At 40.2% G+C, this 17,555-nt stretch overlaps 1 pseudogene; it reads right to left on the bottom strand.

Moving 5' to 3' along the window:
• The window catches only part of LOC147998301 (uncharacterized), a 75,854-nt pseudogene extending 61,397 nt beyond the window's left edge, over positions 1-14,457 (bottom strand).
• Between the last annotated feature and the right edge of the window lie 3,098 nt (positions 14,458-17,555).

The following is a 17,555-nucleotide window of genomic DNA, read 5'->3' as shown; positions in this document are numbered from 1 at the left end:
TATATACAAGATTTTTCTTTGTCAGTGCAACACTGAGATATGAAAAAATTTAAAATATCAATTGATTATTGTAAGTATGTTGGGAAATTTCTACTATAGAAAGTGAAGGTGCCTGGAACTGAACTGATACCATCCCACAGTATCCTACATCCAAATCCCATGGGGAAGAGAGCTGAATACCCAGAAGTGCAGACCATCCTGAGATGGCAGAACAGAGTGCCACTTCTGACCACCTCTGCCCACTTCCCTGGTCCAAGAAGAAACTGCATAGTGTCTCTGGACACAAGAATATAGGAATAGTCAGCCTCCTGTACCAGCGGTTCTGGTCTATGCCCAGAACTGAACTGAATTGAACCGAATTAAATAACATAAGGAAGGGCACTTCATATTCATCAAAGGAAAAATACACCAGGATGAACTATTGGATAATCCTGAATATCTATGCAAATGCAAGGGCACTGAAATTCATAGCAGAAAAATCACTAAAGCTCAAAGCACACAGTACACCGCACACAATAATAGTGGGAGACTTTAATATCCCATTCTTATCAGTGTACAGATCATGGAAACAGAAATTGAACAGAGACACAGAAACTTACCCAAGTTATGAACCAAGTGGATTTAACAAATATCTATAGAACATTTCATCCTAAAACAAAGGAATTTACCTACATCTCAGTACCTCATGGTACATTCTCCAAGCTTAGCCATATAAGTGGTCATAAAACATCCCTCAACTGATACAAGAAGATTGAAATAATCTAATGCATCCTATTAAATCACCACCGACTAAGGCTTGTCTATAGTAACAATATAAATGATGGAAAGCCCACATATACATGTAAGCTGAACAACATTCTACTCAATGATAATTTGATCAATGAAGAAATAAAGAAAGAAATTAAAGACTTTTTAGAATTTAATGAAAATGAATGTACAACATACCCAACCTTATGAGACACAATGAAAACAGTGCTAAGAGGAAAAATCATAGCTGTGAGCACCTCTAAAAAGAAACTGGAGGGGACATACACTAGCAGCTTTACAGTATACCTAAAAGAACTAGAAGTAAAAGAAGCAAATACACCGAAATGTAGTACATGGCAGGAAATAATCAAACTGAAGGGTAAAATAAACCAAGTAGAAACAAAAAGACCTGTAGAAAGAATCATCAAAACCAGGAGCTGGTTGTTTGCCAAAATCAAAAAGATAGACTTAGCCAGACTAAAAAGAGGGCACAAAAACAGTATTCAGATGAACAAAATCAGAAAGGAAGAAGGAGACATAACAATAGATTCTGAGGAAATTCAACAAATCATCTGATCCTACTGTAAAAGCCTATATTCAACAAAAGTGGAAAATCTAAATGAAATGGACAATTTTCTAGATACACTCTAAGAACCAAAGTTAAACCAACATCAGATAAACCATGTAAACAGTCCCATATCTCCTAAAGAAATAGAAGTAGTTATTAAAAGTCTCCCAACCCAAAAAAGCCCAGGACCAGATGGGTTTAGTGAAGAATTCTATCAGACCTACAGAGAAGACCTAAAACAAATATTTTCCAAATTACTCCACAAAATATAAAAAAGAAGGAATACTGTCCAATTCATTCTATGAAGGCAAATTATGATTGTACCTGAACTACCCAAAGACCCAAGAAAGGAAGAGAACTTCAGACCAATATCTCTTATGAATATGGACACAAATAATACTCAAAAGAATTCTTGCAAACAGAATCGAAGAACACATCAAAAGGGTCATCCATCATGATCAAGTAGGCTTCATCCCAGGGATGCAGGGATGGTTCAATATACAGAAATCCATCAACATACTCCACCATATGAACAAACTCAAAAAAAAACATACATGATCATCTCATTGCATGATGAGAAATTATTTGATGAAATTTAACACAGCATCATGTTAAAAATCTTGGAAAGATCAGGAATTCAAGGCCCATACCTAAACGTAGTAAAAGCAATATGCACACAACAGTAGCTACCATCAAACTAAATGGAGAGAAAGTTGAATCAATCCCACTAAAATCAGGGACAAGACAAGACTGACCATTCTTTACCTACCTATTCAATAGAGTACTCAAAGCCAGAGCCAGAGCAATTGGACAAAAAGAGAGGTCAAAGGATACAAATTGAAAAGGATGAAGTCCTAATATCACTATCTGCAGATGATATGATAGTATAGTTATGAGACCCCAAAACTTCCATGAGAAAAATCCTAAATCTGTTAAACAACTTCAATAAAGTGGCTGGATATAAAATTAACACAAACAAATCAGTAGCCTTCCTCAACTCAAAGGATGAATATTCTGAGAAAAAAATAAGGAAAAAATAGTCATTAATAATATAAAATAACTTGGTGTGATTCTAATAAAGCAAGTGAAAATTTGTATGAAAAGAACTTCAAATCTCTGAAGAGAGAAAAGCAAGAAGATCTCAGAAGATAGAAAGATCTCCCATGATCATGGATTGGCAGGATTAATATTGTAAAAACTACAATCTTGTCAGAAGCAATAAACTGATTCAATGCAATCATCATCAAAATTCCTACTCAATTCTTCATAGAGTTAGAAAGAGTAATTTCCATATTTATTCTGAATAACAAAAAACTCAGGATAGGGAAATTATCATCAAAAATAAAAGAGGTTCTGGGGCAATCATCTGATGTCAAAGTGACCACAGAGCAATAGTAATAAAAACTGTTTGCTTCACTCCTTCTTTAAAAGGGGAACAAGAATACCCTTGGGAGGGAATAGGGAGGCAAAGTTCAGAACAGAGGCAGATGGAACACCCATTGAGAGCCTGCCCCACATGTGGCCCATACATATACAGCCACCAAACTAGATAAGATGGATGAAGCAAAGAAGTGCAGGCCGACAGGAACCGGATGTAGATCTCTCCTGAGAGACACAGCCAGACTATGGCAAATACATAGGCGAATGCCAGCAGCAAACCACTGAACTGAGAACAGGGCCCCTGTTGACAGATTCAGAGAAAGGTCTGAAAGAGCTTGAAGGGGCTTGAGACCCCATGGAAACAACAATGCCAACCAACCAGAGCTTCCAGGGACTAAGCCACTACCCAAAGACTATACATGGATTGACCCTGGGCTCCAACTTCATAGGTAGCAATGAATAGCCTAGTAAGACCACCAGTGGAAGGGGATGCCCTTGGTCCTGCCAAGACTGAACCCCCAGTGAATGTGATTGTTGGAGGGAGGGCAATAAGGGGGGGGGAGGATGGGGAGGGGAACACCCATATAGAAGGGGAGGGGATGGGTTTAGGGGATGTTGGACTGGAAACTGGGAAAGGGAATAACAATTGAAATGTAAATAAGAAATATCCAAGTTAATAAAGATGGAGGGGAAAAAAGAGCCTACTGGCTTCACGGATGTACAAAAAAAAAAAAAAAAAAAAAAAAAACCTGGTATTGGTAGAAAGACAGGCAGATAAATCAATAGAATAGGAGAATAGGATTGAAAACCCAGAAATGGACACACAAAGCTATGGTCTCCTGATCATTGACAAAGGATTTAAAATCATCCAATGGAAAATAAGGTTGCATTTTCAAAAATGGTGATGGTTCAATTGGAGGTCAGCATGTAGAAGAATGCAAATCAATTCATTCTTATCTCTCTGTTACAAAGCTCAAGTCCAAGTGAATCATGGACCTCCACATAAAACCGGATATATTCAAACTGATAGAAGAAAAAGTAGGGTAGAGCCTGGAACACATGGGCACTGGGGAAAATTCCTGAACACCACATCAATGGCTTATGATCTAAGATCAAGAATCGTCTAATGGAGCTTCATAAAATTGCAAACCTTCTATAATGCAAAGTATACTGTCATTAGAAAACAATGGCAACTAACAGATTGTGAAGATAGATTTATCTATTTTACTTCTAATAGAGTGATATTATCTAATATATATATTATATCTAATATATATATATATATATATATATATGTTAGACTCCAGTAAATCAAATAACTCTACTTAAAAAATAGGGTACAAACCTAAACAAAGAATTCTATGATGAGGAATATCAAATGGCTGAGAAATACCTAAAGAAATGTTCTACATCCTTAGTCATCAGGGAAATAAAAATCAAAACAACCCTGAGATTCATCATCAAACCAGTTAGAGTGGCTAAGATTAAAACATCAGGTGAAAGCATATGCTGTCAAGGATGGAGAGAAAGAGGAACACTTCTTCATTGTTGGTGGGATTGCAAGCTGGTACAACCACTCTGGAAATCAGTCTGGAGGTTTCTCAGAAAATTGGACATAGTACTACCTGAGGATCCAGCTATATCACTCCTGGGAATATACCCAAAAGGTGTGCCAACATATATAATCAGGACACATGCTCCACTATGTCCATAGCAGTCTTATTTACAATAGCCAGAGGTGGAAAGAACCCACAGAGTAATGGATAGAGAAAATGCTATTCATCTATATAACAGAGTACTACTCAGCTATTAACAAAAATAACTTCATGAAATTCATAAGCAAATGGATGGAACTAGAAAATATTCATCCTCAATGAGGTAACCCTCTCTCTCTCTCTCTCTCTCTCTCACACACACACACACACACACACACACACACACACACACACACACGGTATGCACTCACTGATAAGTAGATATTAGCTCAAAAACTTGGATTACTCAAGATAAAATCCACAGACCACCTGAAGCTCAAGAAGCAAGACAATCAAAGTGTAGATGCTTCAGACATTCATAAAAGGGGGAACAAAAATATTCATAGAAGGGGATATGGAGACAAATTTTGGAGAATGAAGTAATGACCATTCAGAACCTGCCCCTCCTGAGGATCCATTACATATACATACAGCCACCAATCCCAGAAAATATTGCTGATGCCAAGAATTTCATTCTAACAGGAGCCTGATATATGTGTCTCCTGAGAGTCTCTCTCAGAGCATGAAAAATAACAGAGTTGGATGCTCACAGGCAACCATTTAACTGAGAATGGAGACCCCATTCGAGGAATTAGAGAAAGGATTGAAGTAGCTGAAGGGTTTTGCAACTGTATAAGAACAGCAATACCAACCAACTAGATTTCCTCTAAACTAAACTACTGTTCAAAGTGTACACATGGAAAGACCCATGGCTCTAGCTGCAGATGTAGTAGAGCATGGTCTAGTAGGGTACCAATGTGAGAAGCACTTTGTTTTGCCACGTCTGGGCAACACCACCCTCCCAGTGTAGAGGAATATCAGAGTTGGGAGGTGAGAAGGGGTGGGTGGATAGGAGCGGAATATCTTCATAGAAGAAGGGGGTAGAGGCATAAGATAGGGGGTTTATGGAAGGGAAACCAATAAAGGGGATAACACTTGAAATGAAAATAAAAAATATCTAATTATGAGAATATTTATCCATATGGATACAGAAAATATGGTACATTTACGCAATGGAGTACTACTCAGCTATAAGAAACATTGACTTAATAAAATTCACAGGCATATTCATGGTACTAAAAATATCATCTAGAGTAAGGTAACATGGTATATACACACTGATAAGTGTGTATTAGGCAAATAGCTTGGAATATCCATAATACAACCTACAGACCATATGAAGCTCAACAAGATGTAATATCACTTTGTGGATACTTCAGTCCTTCTTAGAAGGGGGAAACAAAATAATCACAGGACGTAGAGGGATGAAGGTACTTGGGAGGATTAGAGGGGGCTGAAGGGGTTCAGGATTAGTTTGGAAGGAGACAGGGGATATGTTCAGCAGATCTGAAATTTGAACAGAATTCTGTAGTAGTGGGAGACGGGGACCTGGGGGTAACTACCAGAAAGTCTCAGATGTCAGGAAAGCAAGAGGCTTTCAGGACCCAAAAGGAATGACATTAGCTGAAGTACCCAACAAAGGGGAGAGAGAACCTGTAGAGACCATATCTAGAGGTTAGGTATGGCCCCTGATTGAAGGATGGGGCCACCCACCCATCGCTAGGATACTAATCCAGAATTGCTCCAGTCTAAAGGAAATCTAGGGTAAAAAGACTGAAGCAGATACTGAAGGAATGATCATCCAGAGTCTGCCTCATCCCATTTGTAGACACCAAACCCAGACACTATTGTTGATACCAGGAAGTGCTTGCTGACAGTAGCCTAACTTACCTGTCTTCTGAGAGTCTTTGCCAGAGCCTGATGAATACAGAGGCAGATGCTTGCATCCATCCATCTGAGTGATAATAGGAACCACAAGGGGGGAGTTAGGGGAAGAACTGAAGGAAGTGAAGGGGTTTTCAACTACATAGAAGAACAATATCAACTAATCAATCTCCACAGAGCTCCCAAGGAATAAACCACCAATCAAAGAGTACAAATGAAGGGATCCATTGTTCCAGCTGTATATGTAGCAGATTGCCTTACCTGGCATCAATGGGAGGGGAAGCTGTGAAGCTTCTATGCCCCAGTGTAGGGGAATACTATGGCAGTTAGGTGGGAGTGGGTGGACGGGTGAGCGAGTATAGGGCTTGTTTGCGGTTTCAAAGGGTTAGTCCATTATCATCTGGACAAGGAAACATGGAAGCAATCATGCTACCATGTTACTGAAGAAGTACCTGAAACTACACCCTAGGAAGCAGGCAGAGAGAGGGGGAGAGAGAGAGAGAGAGAGAGAGAGAGAGAGAGAGAGAGAGAGAGAGAGAGAGAGAGCAGACCTAGTGAGGCCTTATGAAACCTGAAAGTCCCCCTGACAGGGTACAACTCCTCCAACAAGGACAAACCTCCTGATCCTTCCCATGAGTCACCAACTGGGACCCAAGATACAAGTATGTGATCCTTTGGGAGGCAATCTTAACCAAATGACCACAGTATGCTTCAAGTTTCTCTTTGTCATTGTTTTTACTTTCAATAATTTGACTATACTTTACCAAAATGTGGACCTCCATGAATTCCTTTTATTTAAAGTTCACTGAGCTTCTATGTGTGCATTAATGTTTTCCATCAAATAGAAATTAGAAACTTAAGCTATTCCACAATATCACAATATTGAAGTTCCCTTTTCTGCTCTCATTTCATTTACACATATGCTGTAGCACTTGGTGGGGAATCCATGTCATAAAAATAATTTTATTATGTCAAGTTTTCATATATTTACAATATGCACTTGATCATATCCATCTATTTATATCTCCCACTGGTGCTCCTTAGTGAATTCACAACATTTACATCCCTGTCATGTTTTATATGGGCAAGTCATCACTTACAATTGTTAAATTAGTCCACTGTGGTATAGAAAACTAACTGAAGTAGTGGAGAGCTTAATAAAACTCAATCTCCAGAGTCCATGTCTTAACCATTGTGAAATACCTGCCATTTGCCACATTCTCTCATGAGTAAAGTAAAAAAAAAAATCATGAAGATATATATCAGAAATAAAAGTGTCAAGATAACTTTGTTAATTTAACTGGATACTACAGTTACATCAAATTCAATATTATTGTTACTAGACCACAGACTTCACTTCTCAAAATAGAGAAGTGGCAGAGATTATAGCTACAGAGGAGTAAATGTAGGACAACTGGGACATTGTTACCAGAGAGGCATAAGAACTGACAATGTCGAGTGAGTTCAGATCCCAGGAATATCAGAGACTTGAGATTAGCAAGAGTTGAGCTGCTCCCTATCCATTTCTGTACCTGTCTGGAACACATAACTACGACTTCCCACTGATGACCAAAGCAATCAGTCATGTAATGAAAACACCTGCACAAGCAAACAGAGGATCACTAACATCCCAAACCTAGCCAACTGGAAACACCAAATCCTAACCCCCCCCCCCCCAATTTCTCAATATTGGTAAAGTCTCTATTTACATGCAGTAAATAAAGCACAGAATTTATCTCAGCAAGGATCCTCTGAGAGTGGCTGTTTTTAATGAGATGTAAGATTGGGGAAAAGTTCTCTCGACTGAAGCTTCCAATGCGGGAACATGGAGTCGCTTGGCTGGTCAGGCTCACACAGTAGACTCCTCCACTATCTCTGGTACTATCGCTGTTGCTGCTGCAGTGTAGCAGAGGAAAGACCCAGGACCATGGCTACCTGCCCTTCACAGGCCACCCAAATCTCTTTGCTTCTCTTCTAAGAGCTTTAACACTTCAGGTATTCTAGGCTACACTGAGGCGTTTGGGACCTATTTTTTCTCATCTGGCATCACAGTTTAGACAGACAGAGGATGACTGAAAAGTTTATTTGTAAAACCTGGGATCTGTTCGAGATAGGACTACAAAAGAAGAAAATGTAATGCAAGGCTTCCTTCCAGTCTTCTTCCTGTTCTTTTGATAATTTTATTTATTTAAAATTCAAATATTGTCCCCCTCCCTGTTTCCCCTCAACAATCTCCACTTATCAATGAGTGCATACCATGTGTGTTTTTCTGTGATTTGGTTACCTCATTCAGGATGATATTTTCCAGTTCCATGCATTTGCCTATAAATTTCATAAAATCATTGTTTTTGACCACACTTTCTGTATCCATTCCTCTGTTGAAGGGCATCTGGGTTCTTTCCACCTTCTGACTATTATAAATAAGACTGCTATGAACATAGTGGAGCAGGTTTATTTGTTGTATTTGGGGGTATCTTTATGGTATATGCCCAAGAGAGGTATAGATGGATCCTCAGGCAGTGCAATGTCCAATTTTCTGAGGAATCTCCAGACTGATTTCCAGAATGGTTGTACCAGTCTGCAATCCCACCAACAATGGAGGAGGGCTCCTCTTTCTCCTCATCCTTGCCAGCATCTGCTGTCGCCGGAGTTTTTGATCTTAGCCATTTTGACAGGTGTGAGGTGAAATCTCAGTGTTGTTTTCATTTGCATTTGCCTTATGACTAAAGATGTTGAACATTACTTTAGGTGCTTCTTAGCCATTTGGCATTTTTCAGCTGTGAATTTTTGTTTAGCTCTGAACCCCATTTTTAATAGGCTTCATAGAAGGAATTCGGTAGTGCTCCATCTGTTTTAATTTTGTGGAATAGTTTGGATAGTGTTGGTATGAGGTCTTCTATGAAGGTCTGATAGATTTCTGCACTGAACCCATCTGGACCTGAGCTCTTTTGAGTGGGGAAAATTTTATTGATTGCTTCTGTTTCTTTAGGAGTTATGGGGCTGTTTAAATGGTTTATTTGTTCCTGAATTTACTTCAGTACCTGGCATCTGTCTAGGAAATTGTCCATTTCCTCCAGATTTTCAAGTTTTGTTTAATATAGGCTTTTTTAGTAGGATCTGATGATTTTTTCAATTTCCTCTGACTCTGTTGTTATGTCTCCCTTTTCATTTCTGATTTTGTTAATTTGGACATACTCTCTATGTCCTCTGGTTTGTCTGGCTAAGGGTTTATCTATCTTGTTGATTTTCTCAAAGAACCAGCTTTTGTTTCTGTTGATCCTTTGTATAGTCCTTTTTGTTTCTACTTGGTTGATTTCAGCTCTGAGTTTGATCATTTTCTGGCTTCTACTCCTCCTGGTGTGTTTGCTTCTTTTTGTTCTATAGCTTTTAGGTGTGCTGTCATGCTGCTCATATATGCTCTCTCCTGTTTCTTTCTGCAGGCACTCAGAGCTATGAGTTTTCCTCTTAGCACAGCTTTCATTGTGTCCCATAAGTATGGGTATGTTGTACCTTCATTTTCATTAAATTCTAAGAAGCCTTTAATTTCTTTCTTTATTTCTTCCTTGACCAGATTATCATTAAGGAGAGCATTGTTCAACTTCCATGTAAATGTTGGCATTCTTTCCTTACTGTTATTGAAGACCAGCTTTAGCCTGTGATGATCTGATACGACACATTTGATTATTTCTATCTTTCTGTGTATGCTAAGGCCTGTTTTATGACCAATTATAGGGTCAATTTTTGAGAAAGTACCATGAGATGGTGAGAAGAAGGCACATCCTTTTATTTTAAGATAGAATGTTCTATAAATATCTGTTAAATCCATTTGGTTCATGACTTCTCTTAGTCTGTCTATGTCTCTGTTTAATTTCTGTTTCCATGATCTGTCTATTGATGAGAGTGGGATGTTGATATCTCCTACTATTTTTGTGTGAGGTTCAAGGTGTGCTTTGAGCTTTAGTAAGGTTTCTTTTATGTATGTAGGTGCCCTTGTATTTGGAGTATAGTTATTTAGGATTGAATGGTCATCTTGGTGGATTTTGCCTTTGATAAATGTCAAGTGTCCTTCCTTATCTTTTCTGATGACTTTTGGTTGAAAATCGATTTTATGTGCTATTAGAATGGCTACTCCAGCTTGCTTCTTCAGACCATTTGCATAGAAAGTTGTTTTCCAGACTTTTACTCTGAGGTACTGTCTGTCTTTGTCTCTGAGGTGTGTTTCCTGAAGGCAGCAAAATGTTGGGTCCTCAATGCATATCCAGTTTGTTAATCTTTCTCATTTTATTGTGGAACTGAGTCCATTTATGTTGAGAGATATTAAGGAACAGTGATTGTTGCTTCCTGTTATATTTGTGTTTGGATGTGAGATTATGTTTGTGTGCTGTTTTGTTGCAAAACAATTAGTTTGTTACTTTTTCTAGGGTGTAGCTTGCCTCCTTGTGTTGTCCTTTACCGTTTATTATCCTTTGTAGAGCTGGGTTTGTAGAAAGATTTTGTTTAAATTTTCCTCTGTTTTTATTGTTATATTTTCCTTTTTCTTTTCCAATTTTGTAATTGGATATTGTCTCTGTGCTCTCTGGTTAGGTGTACTAAAATTTTATCTATCTTCTTGATCTTCTCAAAGCACCAGCTCCTGGTTATGTTGATTCTTTGTATAGTTCTTTTTGTTTTCACTTGGTGGAAACTTGGTTGTCCCCTTTGTTTTGATTTTTTCCTGCCATCTATCCCTCTTGGGTGAATTTGATTCTTTTTGTTGTAGAGCTTTTAGGTATGCTGTGAAGCTGTTAGTGTCTGTTGTCTCCAATTTCTTTTTGGAGACTCTCAGAGCTATGAACTTTTCTCTTAGCACTGCTTTCATTGTATACCATAAATTTGGGTGCCTTCATTTTCGTTAAATTCTAAAACGTCCTTCATTTCTTTATTTCTTCCTTGACAAAGTTATCGTTGAGGAGATCATTGTTCAGCTCCCATTTGCATGTGACCTTCTTTTGTTTATGCTATTGAAAACAAGCCTTAGTCCTGAATGATTTGATAGGAAACATGGAATTATTTCAATCTCCTTGTATGTATTGAGGCTAGTTTTCTGACCAATTATGTGGTCAGTATTAGAAAAGGGGCCATTAGGTGTGAGAGGAAGGTACATTCTTCTGTTTTATGATGAAATGTTCTATAGATAGATACCTGTTAAATCCATTTGGTTCATAACTGCTGTTAGTGTCACTTTATCTCTGTTTATTTTCTGTTCCCCTGATCTGTCTATTGACAAGAGTAGGGTGTTGAAGTCCCCTACAGTTATTTTTGTGGTGGAAAGTGTTCTTGGAGCTTTAGTAAAGTGTCTTGAATGAATGTGGGTGCCCTTGCATTTGGAGCATAGATGTTCAGAATTCAGAGTTCACCTTGTTGGATTTTTCTTTTGATAAATATGAAGTGTTCTTCCTTTTCTTTTTTGATAACTTTTTGTTGAAAGATGATGTTATCTGACATTAGAATGGCTATTACAGCTTGTTTCTTTGGACCATTTGATCAGGAATTTTTTTCCCAGCCTTTTACTCTGCAGTAGAGTCTGTCTTTGTTACTACATTATGTTTGCTGTGTGAAACAACATGTTGGGTCCAATTCATGTATCCAGTCTCTTAGTCTATGTCTTTTATTTTGAGGGGGGATTGAGCCCATTGATGTTAAGAGACATTAAGGAATAGTGATTTTTCCTGTTATTTTTGTTGTTAGAGGTGTTATAATGTTTGTGTGGCTCTCTTCTTTTGGATTTGTTGCGAGAGGATTGCTTCCTTGCTTTATCTAGTGTGTACTTTCCCTCCTTCTGTTGGAGATTTTCATCTATTATCCTTTGTAGGGTTATATTTTTGACAGATATTGTGTAAATTTGTTTTTGTCATGGGATATCTTGGTTTCTCTATCATTGGTAACTGAAAATTTTGCAGGATATAGTAGCCTTGTCTGACATTTGTGTTCTTTTATGGTCTATATGATATCTGTCATATACTCTGTTGAAATATAAGGTGTAATTTTGATAGTTCTGCCTTTATATGTTATTTGACCTTTTTTCTTAGTGTTTTTATTATTCTTTCTTTGTTTTTGTTTTGTTTCTGTGTTTGATGTTTTATCTATTATGTGAGGGAAGGACATTCTTTTCCAGTTGAATCTGGTTGGAGTTCTGTAGGTGTCCTGCGCTATCGTCTCGCCAGCAAGAACGCACGCGGACACCAGGATCCTTCTGCAGCAAAGCGTTTATTGCACCTTAAAGAGGAGGAGACCCAGGGCCCAGAAAGGCGCTGCTTATAAAACCCTAGCATGGCGCGTCCACACCTGATTGGACGCTTACCCATGATCTCACTGGCACGCACCAGGGTGGGCAAAGACTTGGCGCGAACACACTCTTGCACATGCGCGCACAGCTTGTTTCCTGAAAAGAGGTCGGGCTGGTACAGCAGAAGCCAGCGCCATCTTGCGATGGTGAATGCTATCACGGCTTTCCACATCACCCCCTTTTTGTTTTCTTAGAATGAGGCTGGTCTAGGCCTCTGCAGTTACATCCATCTGCTGTGGCCCCTGTCTTAGGTCGTTCCACCAATGTCACAGCCTTACCCGTCATAGGGTAACCCTATCGCCACCGGGCCCCATGTGTTAGGTTGGTCTGTGCATGAGGAAAGTTGCCCGTCTCTGGATACCGGAGTACCGTGTGACAGTAACTGCTAAATTGCCTAGGGCGAACTCTACAAAAGAGGCCAGCCAAAAAATGAATTAGTGGGGAAGTCATGATCACCCTATCACGTGCAATGAGGAAACCTCAGCGATGTGCAAGGGCTGATGAATGATCGTTGAGTCTCTCTCATCCCAGTGCAATGGATCCACAAATCCGTGGGGTGCAAGAGCAGAGAACTCAGATGCCGACTAATTCTTGAGCATAGATAACCAAATTTCAGGGGAGGCCCCTTGTTCAATGGCCACAAGTGCTTGAGTGATAATGACCTTGTTACGTTTCTGTTGAGATCTGAGTTTGCAAACCAACCATAGCATGAATGCTAATCCACAGCATAGGGCTGCACCCAACAGAGCCACCCCCACCCATTCTTTGAAGTGAGAAAAGGCTGAAGAAATCCAGGAAGAGAGTCCCTCCATCAGCGACAGGTCCACTCGTGTTGAGTTGATAGCCAACACTGCTGCCCTCAAAGACTCAAGAGTCTCGTCAAATGCTGCTGAACAATTTCCTGCAAGGTACAATGACAATCGTCTAGACAGATTAGCTGCTCGGGTAAAATTTTCATATTGTACGCTGGTAATGCAAAGCGCCCCAAATTTTCTCTCACATCAAAATTGGGCCAATTGAAAGAGAATATCAAATCTTTCCTCTACCAGGTCGAGGCATTGGTTAACAACCATTAATCCGCCCTTCAACTGGGCACTAGCGGAGGTATGAAGATCAACAGCATCCGCCACTGTGGCTGACAATTGATTCAGGGCTGTGCCTGTTTGGACTGTGGTTGCCATGGCAACCCCAGTGGAAGTTGCAGCAACTGCACTAATGGAGATAGCCACCACAATGGCTGCAGTTATACCAAAGTCTCTCTTCTGCCTGAACAAGGACAAGGTAGAAGGGGTTTCCACGGGGACTGGAACCTACTGTGGGACCCTAGCAACCATGGCACGATTAGCCCACTTTGAATTCCAACACTGTGACATCCTACAAGAATCATTGGAACAGGCTTCAAATGAATCATTTGAAAGGATAAACAAGAAAGGGGGGTAAACACAGACTGGGGTAGGTGGATAAATAATCTGGTTCACCAAACTTTTATTGAACCTAGTGATTTCCATAGTAGCATTGGTGTGGACAGTCGTAGTCCCATCGGGCGCTTGGATTTTGATGTTCATATACTGGGAAGTGTTCTTAAGACCAGTAAAGGAGGCCTTTCCAACGGCTTGTCCCTGGACGAAGACCAAGGGATTAAGATCCGTGCAACTACCATTGACCCCACAAAGCACCCACTTATCAAAAGGGTTCCGTTTGAAGTTCTGTTTAAAGCGTCCTTGTATAGTGGACTCCTCTCCTGAGCCACCTCCCATACCGGGGGAGAGGGAAAAAGTTCTATCCCGATCTGCCCAACGAGTAAAGGATGATTGACAATCAGGCCAGGGAGGCATCAGCCCCTCATTTCCGGGGCAACAATAGGGGGCTATTCTGGGTTGACGGGGGCGTTCTCCTTCTGTGAGGTTAGGTGATGGAAATGTACCATTAATCCATACTGGCTCCTGGCAGTAGGTCATTCTTGTGATTTTACCTCTGACTTACTGGTATCCTGGGATAAATTCACCCTGCCCGCATTGTGAACATCAAACATACCCAAGGCCTGACCTGTAAGTGCGATGCATCCCCCTGTTTCCTCAAGCTGAAAAGAGAGAGAGCCCTGTTCTGATAAGGAACGATTTTCCCCCAGAGGAGCCCAGGTAGGATCATATGGTAAGTACGGCAGTCCTAAGGTTTTGTTGGTCGTGAAAAACTTAGGGAAAACAACTGCATCATGACGGACAGGTATGGGCTTCGGAAAGGCAGACAAAATTGCCCATTTGTATTCTCCCAATATACTAGGAACCCAGATCCAAAGAGGCATTGGGAGGGCTAGGGGTAGTTTCCAAGGGGTCCATCCGGGAGTTATCTCCAGGTGTCAGAATTCTTCGTGTCTGTCATTCTGGTAGCCAGAACGGATTGTCTTCATCCTGCAGGAAAACACAAACAGCTCCCTTGGATCTTATTAATATAGGATCCGGGCCTTTCCATAGACCAGTCAAAACATCTTTCCATTTTACCATCTCTTTTGGTCTATCAGGCTCTGAACAGTGACGTTTGGCTGCAGTATGGCCTTGGGCATCAAGATTTAAAAAATTAAGGGTGAAGAGTGCCATGGAAACAGCTACTCTTGGTACTGAGGGTAGAGCCTCCTCGACTCCCCCTTTTTGTTTAATTAAATAGGATTTGAGAGTGTGATGGGCACATTCTACAATGCCCTGCCCTTGAGGATTATATGGGAGACAAGTCAGATGAGTCACTTCCATCTGGCAGCAGAACTGTTGAAATTTTTGAGACGTATAAGCTGGTCCATTGTCTGTCTTAAGGAGTTTGGGTTTACCCCAAGCACTCCATGCCTCGAGGCAATGTTGAATTACATGCGAGGCCATTTCCCCTGTTAGAGGTGTAGCAAACATGATGCCAGAGCATGTATCAATAGAAACATGTAGATACTGAAGTCTTCCAAAGGAAGGGATATGAGTAACATCCATTTGCCAGACCTGCAGCGGTCAGATTCCCCATGGATTAACTCCCACATGGGGTACAGGCAAGAATTGACAACAATTTTGACATTGAGTAACTATCTCCCTAGCTTCTTTTCTAGTCAGAGCAAATCGGCAGCGTAAAGTTTCAGCCATCACATGAAATTGTCTATGAAATTCTTTTGATACATCTAATTGTGGGGACAAGGCAACTGCAATCACTCTTGTAGCTTGGTCTGCTAGGTCATTTCCTTGGGACATTGGACCAGGAAGGCCCGAGTGAGCTCTAATATGTGTTATAAATACAGGGGATCTCCTGCCAAGAAGGGTAGATTGCATTTGTTGAAAAATTTGAGCAAGTTTGCTGGAAGGTCTAATTAATCCAGCCACCTCAGGAACCTTAACTGCATTGACTACATAGGAGGAACCTGATACAATGTTAATCAGGCCCGGGAAGGCCTCGAGGACCTCCAGCACCACTAAACATTCCACAACTTGGGGTAAGGTTTCATTATATTGCTTAGATACTACCTTATTATTGACCACATAAGCACCTACACCAGTTTTTGACCCGTCTGTATACTCTACAGCCCCATCAACAAGTGGTTCCTGAGACATTATGTGTGGGAACACAATGACTTGGCTTAAGGCAAATTGTAGGATCGGGTGTTTTGGATAATGATTATCAATCTGTCCAGCAAAGGAAGTAACTAACACTGCCCAAGCATTTGAGGTAGCAGCTAAAGTTTGTACCTGAATGGCTGTGAATGGTACTACCAGAATTTTGGGTTCTTTTCCAAAATGAGTAATAGCTGCCTTCAACCCGCGTAGTGAGAGCTGAGCAACCGCATCGGGATAGCAGTCAATAATCTTAGCAGGAGATGCATTGGGATGGATCCACAATAAAGGCCCATTTTGTCACAAGGCAGCTGTTGGTAATTGTATAGATTTGAAAACACATAAATCAAAGGGCTTGGTTTCATCAATGCGCTGTAATTGAGCATCCTGTAAGGCACTTTCTACAACTTGTAAGGCCTGGTTTGCGGCTGGCGTCAATGCTCTCAGAGAGGAGATATGAGAGTCCCCTTCCAAAATATCAAATAAAGGTTTCAACTCAGCAGAGGGAAACTTTAAGAACTGTCTCAGCCAATTTATATCTCCCAATAATTTTTGGAAATCATTTAAGGTATGTAAATGATCTCTACGAATCTCTAATTTCTGAGGAACTATTTTTTTCAGGATAAATGAGAGATCCCAGAAATAAGCCAATTTCTGCAATTTGAACCTTTTCTGTAGCGACTTGTAGTCCCCGTTGCCCCAATGTTTTGATTAAGATTGGATGTGAGGGGGGTTGGGGATTTAGCTCAGTGGTAGAGCGCTTGCCTAGCAAGCGCAAGGCCCTGAGTTCGATCCCTAGCTCCAAAAAAAAAAAAAAAAAAAGAAAAAAAAGAAAAAAAGAAAAAAAAAGATTGGATATGAGGTCTGTAAGGTTGTTAAATCTCTATGGCAAATGAGAATGTCATCCATGTAATGGATCAAAAGCAAAGATGGAAATTGCTTCCTTATAGGTTCAAGGGCTAGTTGCACATATAGTTGGCACATAGTGGGGCTATTGGCCATGCCTTGAGGCAGAACCTTCGACTGAAATCTTTTATCAGGTTCAAGATGATTAATAGCTGGTATAGTAAATGCAAACCTCTGTCTGTCTTGTGGGCACAAGGGGATGGAAAAGAAACAATCCTTAATATCTATAATTATTATCTTCCATTGTTTAGGTAAGGCGGAGAGCAAGGGTAGGCCTCGTTGGATCGAGCCAAATAAACTCATATGTGCATTAATGGTTCTCAAATCATGGAGAAGTCTCCACTTTCCTGATTTTTTCTTTATCACAAAAATAGGAGTATTCCATGGTGAAATAGAGGGTTCTAAATGACCAAGCTGTAATTGTTCATTAACCAACTTAGTGGCAGTTTCCAATTTTTCAGAGGATAGAGGCCATTGAGGAACCCATATGACTTCCTCCATGAGACAGGGTGTAGGCATAGAACCCTCAATGGCCCCTAGGAAAAACCCAGGCCCGGTCTTCCTACAATACC

This window comes from Rattus norvegicus, chromosome X (genome assembly GCF_021556685.1).
Source record: "Rattus norvegicus strain SHRSP/BbbUtx chromosome X, alternate assembly SHRSP_T2T, whole genome shotgun sequence".
NCBI classification, from domain to species: domain Eukaryota; kingdom Metazoa; phylum Chordata; class Mammalia; order Rodentia; family Muridae; genus Rattus; species Rattus norvegicus.
The sequence above is the reverse complement of the archived record's forward strand: the minus strand, read 5'-3'. Positions and strand labels throughout refer to the sequence as shown.